Source organism: Bos grunniens, chromosome 27 (assembly GCF_055505025.1).
Source record: "Bos grunniens cultivar Pamir isolate PY7600 chromosome 27, Bosgru_T2T1.0, whole genome shotgun sequence".
NCBI lineage: Eukaryota > Metazoa > Chordata > Mammalia > Artiodactyla > Bovidae > Bos > Bos grunniens.
The window spans coordinates 9,546,687-9,559,632 of NC_141191.1; the positions used below are offsets into that span (position 1 = coordinate 9,546,687).

At 43.6% G+C, this 12,946-nt stretch overlaps 1 long non-coding RNA gene across 1 annotated transcript; it reads right to left on the bottom strand.

Moving 5' to 3' along the window:
• Window positions 1-409: 409 nt before the first annotated feature.
• On the bottom strand, window positions 410-12,189 carry LOC147343514 (uncharacterized). The gene is made up of 3 exons (XR_015155952.1): window positions 12,109-12,189; window positions 2,087-2,420; window positions 410-826 (listed from the first exon to the last, which is right to left on the bottom strand). It is a non-coding gene; the product is annotated as an uncharacterized LOC147343514 (long non-coding RNA).
• Between the last annotated feature and the right edge of the window lie 757 nt (window positions 12,190-12,946).

A 12,946-nucleotide genomic window follows, 5' to 3' on the forward strand; every position in this document is an offset into this window, starting at 1 on the left:
ATTTCCCATATTGCCTTGATCGTGCACACAGGACCTTTTGAGGAGGAAGTTGGCTAGCCAAGGCAGAGTTCAGGGGATCTCAGGGTTCTTAAAGCCTCATCTCAATGTGACCCCTTTCTAAGATCACCCTCTCATTTCTAGAAAGCTAAAAGCCACGGTGACTTCATTTGTATAGACTACACAGAGTGCAGGAGTCCAGGCTAAAAATAGGCTTTATTTACTCCTTCCTTTTTATCGACATCCAAACCTCGGCCACCAGATAGACAGCTCAGATTACAAGAGGCAAAGGAAAACAAACCTCACAAAAAGTACACCAAGGGAAAAAGATATCTTATACTCTAAAATCCAGAGCACAGCAGGTATCAGCTAGGATGGCCCATATCCTGGCATCTCTGGGTGCTACAGGGAAGATTTCTCAAACAGCAGTCTTCGTCACTCATTCCACATTTATTTATTATCTTTTGAACATTAGGAATTATCACATTGAAAACATTATGCGGTATGTGTCTTAATAGAACATACCCTAACCTGGCTGCATGGTTATAACAAAAAATAAAGAGCCCAGAGGGAAAAGAGAAATTCCTACTCCAGTGTGTTGTTTCAAATAGAAAAGATTTTTTACAAGCAGAACTCACAATGATGAATGTACATTAAGGGATTTAACTTACTCACATGGCAAAACGACAGGAGGAAAGTCTGCTAGAGGCTTCCACCCAAGATCTTATTCACAACGTGGAGCCAAAGAAAGTCACTCTTTTTCTTGCAGAACCCGTACTGATACTTCCCAGAACCTCACGTGAGATAGCTTTAGGAGGAATCCAGAACTCTGCAAAGGAGAGAGAAGAAACAAATAATCCAAGACCTGGCTGACATTCCTGCTTCAGGGGATTAAGTGATTCTGAAGCCTGTACTCCTTATGGATTTCCTTTTGTGTGAGATCCTAAAGTATTTGCACTAGTGTTGGGGTGGTTTCTTTTTTTCCCCCTAAATACAAATATTTTCGTGGACTTAGAAATTGATCAGGAGTGGTTGCAGTCAGAAGCCCCAGGGAATGGAAAGGTATCTGAAATGGGTTATTTAGTCATCTGAGCTTGAAGGCAGTGTGGCATCCAGATAGTATTAAGGTATGGAAACGTGTTTGCTTATGGCATGCAGTGGCAAACAGCTAAACCAGATACAATCAGAAGTATCCATCAAAGGCAAGGAGGTGAGGGGCTGAGTTGCCATTGCCAAGAAATAGCATTTATGTTATGGGTTTGATAGCTGATTCTATGGACAATTAAAAGATTAAAGATTAAAAACAGAAAGTGATTAGCCAGTTTTTAAAACTCTCAAGATATAGACTAAATCCAAGGGGCTTCCCAGGACTGCTAGATAATTTCTTATCAAGAGCAGAACTAAAATAGCTGAATAGCAAATGTACTATATATTTCTTCAGATTGTGGGTTTCCACACCAGTTGACTTTATAACCTTAGCAGAATCTTGTGAGACAGTTAGGGCTACAGCTAGTAATAATGGAACTTCTGGCATTGGAACTGGATTATCTAGTATGACTTCTAAGTAAAGGAAAGGGATCTAACTCCAATTATCTTTCCATATCAGAGAGTTTGTTCCTGCCTTGTTTAAAGACTCAGAATCTCATTGCTTGGAAGGAATTACATTTCAGTGGAAGGAATTACATTTCATCACCACCCTGATACCTAAACCTACAACTTAATTAGTCTCTTCACACTGGGACAGAGAAAGGGAGATTACAAAGCCACAGGATGTAATTTTCCCACCCAAAGAATTGGAGCAATTTTCAAATTCATATTAGGAAAAATCCGGGGAATATGTCTGTGCTTGCTTGAGCAAGGAGAGAAAGTCTAGTTTTAGACTGGGCTGAATTTCTCTATATAAGTGTCAGAATTCTGGATTCAGTGGAACTTCAACAGCTGGAAATAATGATAATTGTTTCATTGAGTGTTTCATTAAGGTCTTGGGTGGCTACTGCTAAATTAAACTGAGAGGGAAGAAAAATTCTGGAATAATTAAGTAAAGAAATCCAAAGATATTGGGATGTAAAATGTGTTGGAGTAAATTTACCGTGTGTGGCTGGCTTCTCTCCACCTCATGTTGACCCAGAGAGGGCTTTGAAGAGAGTGTTCATCAGCGCCTTCTGAGAGCTATGCCAGCAGGTCAGATATCTTTCCTGGCTGTGTTCAGGCCACAGCTGATAGAAGAAGATGTTGAAATGGAAATGACTCCTTGATTTCAGTGGGTAAGGAAGTTCCTGGGGTGAGAGAAGTCATGAGGTCACACTTAATCACCAAAAGCATGATGGACGCGGTTACTGCAGTAGGCATCTTCCACTGTGCGGTAGTCAGTGCAGCGAGTCTGTCTCCAAGATCAGTGACGGTGGCTGGACAACTTGGGGTTCCTAGGGTGAAGACAGATGGCGAGCCCATTAAGGTCCTACTTGATTGGTGCCTCTGAGCAAGGATAGGTCAGCTGAATCGAGGTCTGCCTCAGACACAGGGGTGATGGCAATCCTCCCTTTGATTTGTACCCTCAGAGCCCTTTGACTGAAGGAGGAGTCAGGAATACATGAGAAAATCTGTGCAATAGCATTCCAATAATATTCTTTGAATCTCCTTATTAGCATTCCTCAAAGGACTCTGAAGTCATTTTAAGAATGACCATAAAAACTAACAAATGAATATAACAAAACAGAAACAGACTCTAGAAAACAAACCAGTGGTTACCAGTGAGGAGATGGCTTGGGGATGGGGCAAGAGTGGGGAAGGGTGCTGAGAGGAACAAACCAGTCAATACAAAATAAATAAGTTATGAGGATGGAATGTACAGCACAAGACATATAGACAACATTTTATAATAATTTTAAATGGAGTATAAAAATGTCAAATCATTGTGTGTATCCCTGAAGCTAATATAATATTGTAAATCAACTATGCTTCAAAAAATTAAAAAAAAAAAAAAAGACCATAGAATGGGAGAGGGAGATTCCCAGATCTTCATGTTCAAAAGGTAAGTATGATCCATCTAACTCTGATTCCATGCAGGCAAGTCTCCTTGAACTGTGATGATTCCTATTATAAAGTTGGATGAAACTACCATGAATTTCTTAGGGTTGTTAGGAAGTCAGATGGATTCACAGATGTGAAGTTCTCAAAATAGTGTCTGGACAGTAGTAAAAGTCATATAAATTTTTCTTGTGGTTAATATCATTGTTAGAAATGGCTAAGTGAAAGTTTCCAGAGGTTTTTCCTACCCAAAATAGGAATAAATCAAAGGCAGTACCCCCGACCTGTTAGAATTATGGAAATCTACAAGATTATTAGAGGCTTGAAAGATGTAGGAGTAGAGATTACATCACTTTCATGGTTAGCTGTCCTGTTTAGTTACTGAAAAAGACAGACTGATTTCAGAGAATGCCAATAGATTATCAGATGTTTAATTAAGTGGAGATTCAACGTTGCAATTTTATATGTGGTGAGGTCTCTTCATTGGAACACATCAATATAGTCCTTCCTAACCACCCAATGACTTGACAGATGCTTTTTTTCTCTATCCCCAAAAGCAGTAAATAGCAGAAATTTGTTTTCATGTGACCGAGACAGCCATACATCTTCACTGTCTCTCCGCAGGGTTATATCAACTTTCTAGTTCTACGTCTCAAGTCATTCTGCAGGGATGAGTAATTACCTCATCAATGTCTGGACATCACACTGCCCACTACCCTATCATGCGGATAGAAAACCGAGCAGGGTCCCTATTACCTTGGTAAGATGAAGGGCATAAGTGCCACAGCCTTGAAAATACATACCACAGAAGTATAGGGACCTTCCCCTTCCATACGATTTAGGAATGTCCTATGATCTAAAGTATTTGCTCTTCCAAAATGAAAAATAAAAAGCAACTCTTTGGTTTTGAAAAAAAAAAAAAAATCGCGTATCTGTGAACTGCACTGACCCATATGCAGTGGCCCAAAATAATAGCCAGTTTGACCCAAAGAACAAGGATACTCTCCCACTGGTGCAATGCAAGTGACTCTTATTTTTGGTCTTTATGGTTCAGTGGATCCTATGGATGCTGAATAGACCTTGTGGTGACAGACATAGCAGGGGCTCTGATGATTTGGGAGAAAAATCATGGCTTCTCTATAAGTGAAAATTATGGGTTCTCTTTAAGTAAACAGACTTGCCACTGATCCCTAGAAGACTATGAAGCCCTGATGGTAAGATCCCTTGTGACTGTTAGGTCTTGGCTGCTCGATATCAGCTGAATGTTGTCTTACTGTATCATAAATTTTGGTATTCATCGTGGTTAAGTTTTACACTTAGTAAATATGTGAGCCTGGACAAGTTTCCTTTTTGTACTTTGGTTTCCAAATTAACAGGATAGTAAATAACTGACAATGTTTTGATAGGATTAAATGCCTCAACAAGTAGACCACTTATAATACTGTCTGGCAAATAGTAGGGGTTTATTCAGTGTTAACTGTTGTGGTTCTTATTCTCCTTTGAGGACTAGGACCTGTAACCCCACAAAGCCCAGAGGTGTAAGGTTGGGTCATTTGGCTACGTGTTATTCCTGCACCCAAACCAACGTACTTTTCCTATTAGGGACCAACGCATCCCATACAGTGAGACAGTGAAGTCGCTCAGTCATGTCCGACTCTTTGCAACCCCATGGACTATAGCCTACCAGGCTCCTCCATTCATGGGGTTTTCCAAGCAAGAGCACTGGAGTGGGTTGCCATTTCCTTCTCCAGGGGATCGTCCCAACCCAGGAATTGAACCCTGGTCTCCTGCATTGCAGGCAGATGCTTTACTGTCTGAGCCACCAGGAAAGCATCCCATACAGCTTCCTAATTCAGTGTACAGCATGTACTCTGGAAGAATGGACCCCATCTTCAGAGTATTGCTTCTGAGCCAGTGCTTTACTATGCCTTTGGATGCTAATTCCAGGATGCTCATTCTCCCAGTATATGTCAGAGCAGTAATCCTAGGTCTGGAATGAGCTGTCTCCATACCTCTCCATGAGTCAAATCCCATTGACTGTACTCTGATACTCTGATCTTGATGGTCATGATCATAGTGAACCCTGCCCCCCATCCCAGTTCTGATGTTGAAATGAAGTAACTAGCTTCATTGCTTCAGGCCTAATATCTCTGTTGCCATCAGGGAGGAAAGTGCTATGACAGCTTCTCTTACCCTCTGCCCTGGTCTGCACATGACCGTCACCACTGACTCTTAGTGACACCAATGCCCTCTTACCAGCTAATTCATGAGCCTGAGTCTCCAATGTCCCCTGAGTCTTTCTGTGGAAGGGAAAAAAATCTGAACGGTCTTTTGGCCTCACAAGAATATTACTTCTCTGAGGCATTTAATCAGTTCTCTACAATTGGCCATAGCAATTTGGGAATTTCAATTCTGTTCAACATGGATCATTGCTTTCTCCATGCTGCTAGGAGCCATCCCTACATCCTTCCCTGGGGTCTGTGGCAGAGTGTTAAGTCCCATGTCACAAGAGAAACTCTCCTTGGTCATGTCTTATTTTCCAGTCCCCCGGCTCAGGAAACCTCCCACTGCAATCCCACCTGCCATCCCGGATGGTCATGTCCATCCCTCCCTGCTATCCTGGCCATCCTTGCCTCCTGCCATCCTGGATGGTCATGTCCACTAATTCCTGTGGTTTCTCTGTGGCCTTGGCCTGTATTTCTCTAGCAGGTTAATAAGTCCCCATCTGGGTGATGCTGTACTTAACTACGGCTATTGCCAGGCAGCCACAGAGAGAGGGGCACACATTCTGAGACGAGCCCTGTGGGCTTGAGGGGAGAGTGCTGCACTGTCCTCCTTACTGAGGGTGGCCCATTCTTGATGGTGGGCTGGGGGGTTCATCTCTGCGGGCTCTGAGGTTCAAAAGAGTCTGGCTGTCCTGGGCAGGTAGGTTGAGTATACGTGGAAACTCTGTACTCTCCATTTAATATTGCTGTGAACCTAGTGCTCTAAAAACAAACAAACAAAGGTGTGTGAATAAAATTTTTTTAAATTCTGAGGACTCAGAATCTTAAGAGGGATCTACTCAGATATCCTCATCTCAGGGCCCTGAGCTTGGTGTAACATACTGGCTTCAGAAGAACTTTCAATTGTCTCTGAAGATCAGGGATAATAGTTTAAATCCTCACTTTTGCCTTAAGCTTTTCTTCTCTTCTCCTAAGAGAGGAAATTGGCCTCATTTAGGCTACCAAAGAAGTGCTCTGGTATTCACATTTGCTTTTCAATGATTTGTTCAATATTGTTAGCTTTTCATCAGGAAGGAAAGCACCATGACTTAATGACAGCTCACTAAGTCTGCAGTCCTATGTCCTGTTTCCATCAGTCATGACAATTCCTTCCAATAGAAGTGGCTTCCTAGCTGCCAGCTGTTAACTTCTAAGCAGCTGGGCTGCCTCCTTGTGCCAGGGCATAGTCTTGGCTCACAGAACAATGGGGATGGTGTCCTTAGTCTCAAATGGTGGCCAGTGAGCCTGTCCTGGGACCACGTCTTTCCTTCTGGCTTTCTTGAACTGCTCTTGGAGTTGGCTGAGTTCTCTGGGAAGCAGACACTGGGATGGAGACAGGACTGCAGAAAAGTTGTGCAAAAAAGAGGAGGAAGTCGGATTGCGCAAGCAGAGCTGTCAGGCTAGGATGTAGAAGCTGCAGACCTGACCCTGTCTCTGCCAGGCTGTGGGAAGCTCCAGAGCGAGGTCCCTGTGGTGGAGAGGCTTCCTCCCTCAGAGGAAGTGGCCAGACCTTTGCAATTCAGCCTTGCTCATCATTGTCCTTCTGGAAAGTGTGACTTGGCTCTGAATCTGTTGGCTGATCACACACCTCAGACCGAATTCTGTACAGAGAAAGGATTTGAGCTACACAGTTCTACTTCATCCACACATGTTTACAATGAATTCAGGTAAGATAGTCCCTCTGTTCTGCAATTTTCAATTTCCAAAGTTTCCCTGGTGGTAAGTTTCAAATCCCACGTGGTTGAGCACCACTACGAAATCTCTCAAGGTTAGCTGCCTGGTTGCGGGAATCACCACTTTGTCCAGCAAACCCCGCCATCAGTCACCTAGGGGCTGCTGTGTTATCAGAGCCAGGGTCTCAATATCACTATACCTGTGTTCACATAACCTTAATGGCGACTGCAAAATAAGTGGAGTGGTGTTAGCAATTCAGAGATGCCCAAGAGACCAGAAAGTGCTTCCTTTATGTAAAAAGGAGAAAGTCAGCAAATAATGTGGAAAGAAAGAAATGGTATGCTGAGGTTGCTGAGATCTGTAGTTAAGAATGACCTTCCAATCTGTGAAATTGCGAAGAAAAGAGAAGCTCTTGCTAGTTTTGTTGTGTCGCCTCAGATTTCAAATATATAAGTGCATAGTTAAGATGGATGTTAGGTAAGATGTTAAACTTACACAATAAGATATTTTGAGAGAGAGAGACTGTAACAGTGCAGTGAGCCCAGCGGGAAGCTGGCAGCCATTGCTGAATGTCATTTCTCCATACCCTGTTGCCAGGCAATGAGTATTGCTCAGTCATTAGTCAGTGCCATGGTGGCACCCACAAGCAAATAACAGTCAAGAATGGGCAATTAATGAGGGGGTTCAGACAACAATGGAATGGTGGTCCTGAGGTAGAGAGTGAGGTAAGAGTTGGATCCTGGCCTTCTCCCTCAGGCCCTCCAGCTCACCCAGACTTGTGAGCTGGGGGGCCCAGAAACTGCTGGGAGTCTGTGCCCTTCAGGGCTCCAGAGCCCTCACCAAGGCCACCCACTAGCCTTGGCCCAGGCCTTGAGGCTGTGATGAGCCTTTCCCCCATCCCTGTCTCTGCGACCTAATAGCAGCAGCTGTCTGTCTGGGTCACCATTTGTGGGACCTGGTTTCCTCTGCTTTGGGTGGCCTGAGGAGCCTGATGGCCAGTTGGGTCCTTGCTGCCCAGCTCCTTCAGAGGTGACGGCTGGGCAAGGTGTGGGGGACCTGGCCCTGAGGGAGCCCCTAGCTGAGCTTTGCCTTCCTCTTAGCCAGAACAGGGACCTCGAAGGGTGACAGCTGTACCTTGGGTCCTTGCCCTTTCTTCTTGGGACAGAAAATAATATTCATTTGGTAGAGAGTTACAGGGACTTTTTTGCCAGACTTCAAAGACTCTGACACCAAGCAGTCTGCAACAACTAACTACACCCCTCCCCACCTTTTGCTCTGAAAAGGGTTTTGATGAGAGCTTTCAGTAACTTTGGGCTTCTTAGGGCATGAACCACCCATGTACTTGCATGGTCCTGTAATAAGCCTTTCTGTTCCAAATGCCAATGTTTTAGTATTGTTTGGCCTTACGTATGCCACCAGCATCACATACGTGAACTGGCATAGTCAGTGACAAGACCACGTTCTTAAAACTTTTGTTACAGTATACTGTTATAATTGTTCAATTTTATTATTGATGTTAAGCTTATAGTTTGCCCAACTGACAAATTAAACGTTGTCATAGTTATGTGTGTATAGGAAGAAACATATACAGTGTTCGGTACTGCTGTCGTTTCAGGCATCTTCTTAAGGGTGTTGGATAGTATCCCTCACAGATAAGGGGGAACTACTGTAGTTACATACAGTGATGAGGTTTATCTATGGTTTTCATAATGGAACCAGAACATTTCCTCCTCATCAGGAGAACTTTCCAAGACTATTTGCTTTAAAATAATAGTTCATTTCAGAATCAGTGTCTTTCTGAGGGACAGAGAACAATGTGAATTCATTTTACAATGAAACTTCATTTGTTTCATTAAATGACTATTCTTTATCATATGCTGCCTGCCAAGTCGCTTCAGTCATGTCCGACTCTATGCGACCCCATGGACTGCAGCCTACCAGGCTTCTCTGTCCATGGGATTCTCCAGGCAAGAACACTGGAGTGGGTTTCCATTTCCTTCTCCATCTTTATCATATAGATGAGGTCAAATTAGATATCTAATCTGGAAGATATTCAGAGTAACATTGAGAATTATTCTGCTTTTCACATGTATTTTTATAAGTACATATATAAACATCTCATTCAGCTCGGACAATAACCCTAATCTGTCAAGTGGGCAGAGCAGCATCACAAATTCTCTTGGTCAAATTTTATTATTATTTATTCCATAAATCCTAAGAGACTTTCATGATACCAGGAAACTTAAATCCAAGGACCACTAAATTAAAAACTTAAATACCAGTGTATTCTTAATGACTTTACCTACTTCAGTTTTTGTTGTGACTTTAAATTCATGTGAATCTGATGAATTTAAAAGCTAAGTTATGGCAGTCCCAAGATGGCAGAGGAATAGGACGGGGACCACTTTCTCCCCCATAAATTCATCAAAAGATCATTTGAATGCTGAGCAACTTCCACAAAACAACTTCTGAATGCTGGTGGAGGACACCAGGCACCAAGAAATGCAGCCCATTGCATCCCATTCTCTTCAAAAGGAGGTAGGACAAAATATAAAAGACAAAAGAGTTAGGGACGGAGACACGTCCTGGGGAGGGAGTCCCGTCCTGGGGAGGGAGTCGTGAAGGAGAAGTTTCCAAACAGTAGGAAACCCTCTCACAGGCGGGTCTCTGGGGAGTTTTGGAATCTCAGAGGGCAACATAACTGGGAGGGAAAAAAGAAAAAAACCCACAGAATAGGTGCCTAACCACAATTTCCAGTGGAGAAACAGCCCAGATGCTCACGTATGCCACCAGCGAGCAGGGGCTGGACAGGGAGGTGTGAGCAGCATCATTGGTCCTCAGGGTAAGGACTGGGCCTGAATGCCCTGAGGACAATCTGAGGGAGTTAACGTGAGACAGCAACCCAAACTGTGGGATCGCCAGAGAGGGAAAAAAAAAAAATGAGAAGAGAGTTTTCCCGTGAAAGGCTCTAACGTGCAGCCTGGCCCGCTCACAGAACAAAGGATTGAGCTACACCAAAGGAGAGCTAGCTGGCTGCATACAGGCCCCTCCCTGCGCTGGAGGCAGAGAGGCAGGCAGGTGACAGCCAGAGCTGGAAGGCGAGGGGCAATCCTGGCCCCAGAGACCGGCATCCTCCACCAAACTGTGGGCAGGCTCCCAGTTGCTAACCATGTCTTCCTGGGATCCTGGATGGTTGACATCTGTCAGGAGGGTCACAGCCTGAGATCAGCTCACCAGAGGAGACACATGGCACACCTGATACAGTGCTCTTGCAGCGCACCCAGGAAACCTAGTGGCCAGGACCTGGAAGGGGATTAAGACCCACGGCCCACCTGGGACAGTGTGCTCGCCAAGCACCTGGTTGCCTGAGCTGCTCAGAACTGGGAAGGGCACAAAACACATGCCCAACAAGTCTGTGCCCTTGCAGAGTACCCGAGAACCTGAACCTGAGCAGCTTAGACCTGGGAAGTACATGAAACACAGGGTCCACTTTGGACAGTGCCTTGCAGAGCACCCTGGAGCCTGAGCAGTGTAGACAGGGAAAGCACATGCAGCTGTGAGCTGGGGCAAACCTAGTGTGGTCTGTACACTGCGAGCACTCCTCACACATGCTAGTGATATTTGTTTGCAGTGTTCCATCCTCCCCACAGCACAACTGAACAAGTGAGCCTAAATAAGTGACCACCTTTGTCCCCTTGTGTCTGGACAGAAATTAGACACCAAAGAGACTTGCAAACAGAGGAAGTCAAAATAAACAAAGAGGGGACTGCTCTGGAAGTGACAGGTGCAACAGATTAAAACCGTGTAGTTAACATTGGCTAATCATTTGAGGGGTCCTATAGAACTTGAGAATGAGTATAAGCTGGAACAAGGAACTATCTGAAACTGAACTAACCCCAGACTGCCCACAACAGTTCCGGAGAAATTCCTAGGTAATTTTACATTTCACATTTTAATTTTTTTAATTTAAGTTCTTTAATACTGCTTTAATTTTCATTTTTATCACCTACTATTACCTTGCCAAAAAAAAGACCCTATTTTAAAAGCAAATTTCATATATATATATATATATATAAATATTATAATTTTTGTGATTTTGTTTTGTATTTTTAATATTGTCTTTTTGAGAGTCTAACCCCTACTCTAGATTTTTAATCTTTGCTTTTTGGTATTTGATACCAATTTTGTACCTTTAAGAATCTAATCCTCAGTATCCATTTTCATTTAGGGCTGTGATTACTGGCTTGATTGCTCTCTCCCCTTTTGACTCTCCTTTTTCTCTCCCAGGTCGCCTCTATCTCCTCCCTCCCTCTTCTCTTCTCTACTTAACTCTGTGAATTTCTCTGGGTGTTCCAGGCTGTGGAGAACACTTGCTGCTGCTGCTGCTGCTAAGTCGCTTCAGTCGTGTCTGACTCTGTGCAACCCCATAGACGGCAGCCCATCAGGCGCTCCCGTCCCTGGGATTCTCCAGGCAAGAACACTGGAGTGGGTTGCCATTTCCTTCTCCAATGCATGAAAGTGAAAAGTGAAAGTGAAGTCGCTCAGTCGTGTCCCACTCTTCACGACCGCATGGACTGCGGCCTACCAAGCTCCTCTGTCCGTGGGATTTTCCAAGCAAGAGTACTCGAGTGGGGTGCCATTGCCTTCTGTGGTGGAGAACACTTAGGGAACTGATTACTGGCTAGATTTGTCTCTCCCCTTTTGACTCCCTCCCCCTCTTCTCTTCCTGGTCACCTCCATCTCCTTCCTCCCTCATATCTTCTCTGTGTAACTCTGTGAACCTCTCTGGGTGTCCTTTGCTGTGGATAATTGTTTCAGCATTAACCTGGATGTTTTATCATCTGTGCTGTATGGATGGAGAAATCTTGAGCCCATTGTTAAGAATAAGATTGAAAGCCAGAGGCAGGAAGCTTAACTCCAAAACTTGTGAATATCAGAGAACTCCTGATCCCAGGGAACATTAATAGACAAGAGCTCATCCAAATGCATCCATATCTACACTGAAACCAAGCTCCACCCAAGAGCCAACAAGTTCCAGAGCAAGACATACCATGCTAATTCTCCAGCAAAGCAGGAACACAGCCCTGAGCATTAAAAGACAAGCTGCTCAAAGCCATACCAAACCCATAGACACCCCAAAACTCACTTCTGGACACGTCATTGCCCTCCAGAGAGAAGTGATGCAGCTCCACTCACCAGAACACAGACATAAGCTCCCTTAACCAGGAAACCTTGATAAGCCTCTAGTCCAACCCCACCCACAGGGAGCAGACTCCACAACAAAGAGGAACCACAAACTTCCAGACTACATAAAAGGCACCCAAAACTCAGCAATCTAAACAAAATAAAAAGGCAGAGAAATATTCAGCAGGTAAAGGAACATGATTAATGTCCCCCAAACCAAACAAAATAGGGAGTCTACCTGAAAAAGAATTCAGAATAATCATAGTAAAGATGATCCCAAATCTTGAAAACAAAATGGAGTTACAGATAAATAGATTAGAGACAAGGATTGAGAAGATGCAAGAAATGTTTAACCTAGAAGAAATAAAGGACCTAGAAGAAACAAAGAAGAGTCAATCAATAATAATACAATAACTGAGAGCAAAAGCACTCTGGAGGGAACCAACAGTAGAATAATTGAGGTAGAAGATAGGATAAGTGAGGTAGAAGATAGAATGGTAGAAATAAATGAAGCAGAGAGGAAAAAAGAAAAAAGAATAAAAAGAAATGAGGACAACCTCAGAGACCTCTGGGACAATGTTAAATGCCCCAACATTCAAACCATAAGAATCCCAGAAAAATAAGACAAAAAGAAAGGACATGAGAAAATACTTGATGAGATAATAGTTGAAAACTTCCCTAAAATAGTGAAGGAAATATCCACCCAAGTCCAAGAAACCCAGAGAGTCCCAAACAGGAGAAACAAGGTGAAACACCCCAAGACATATATTAATCAAATTAATGAAGATCGAACACAAAGA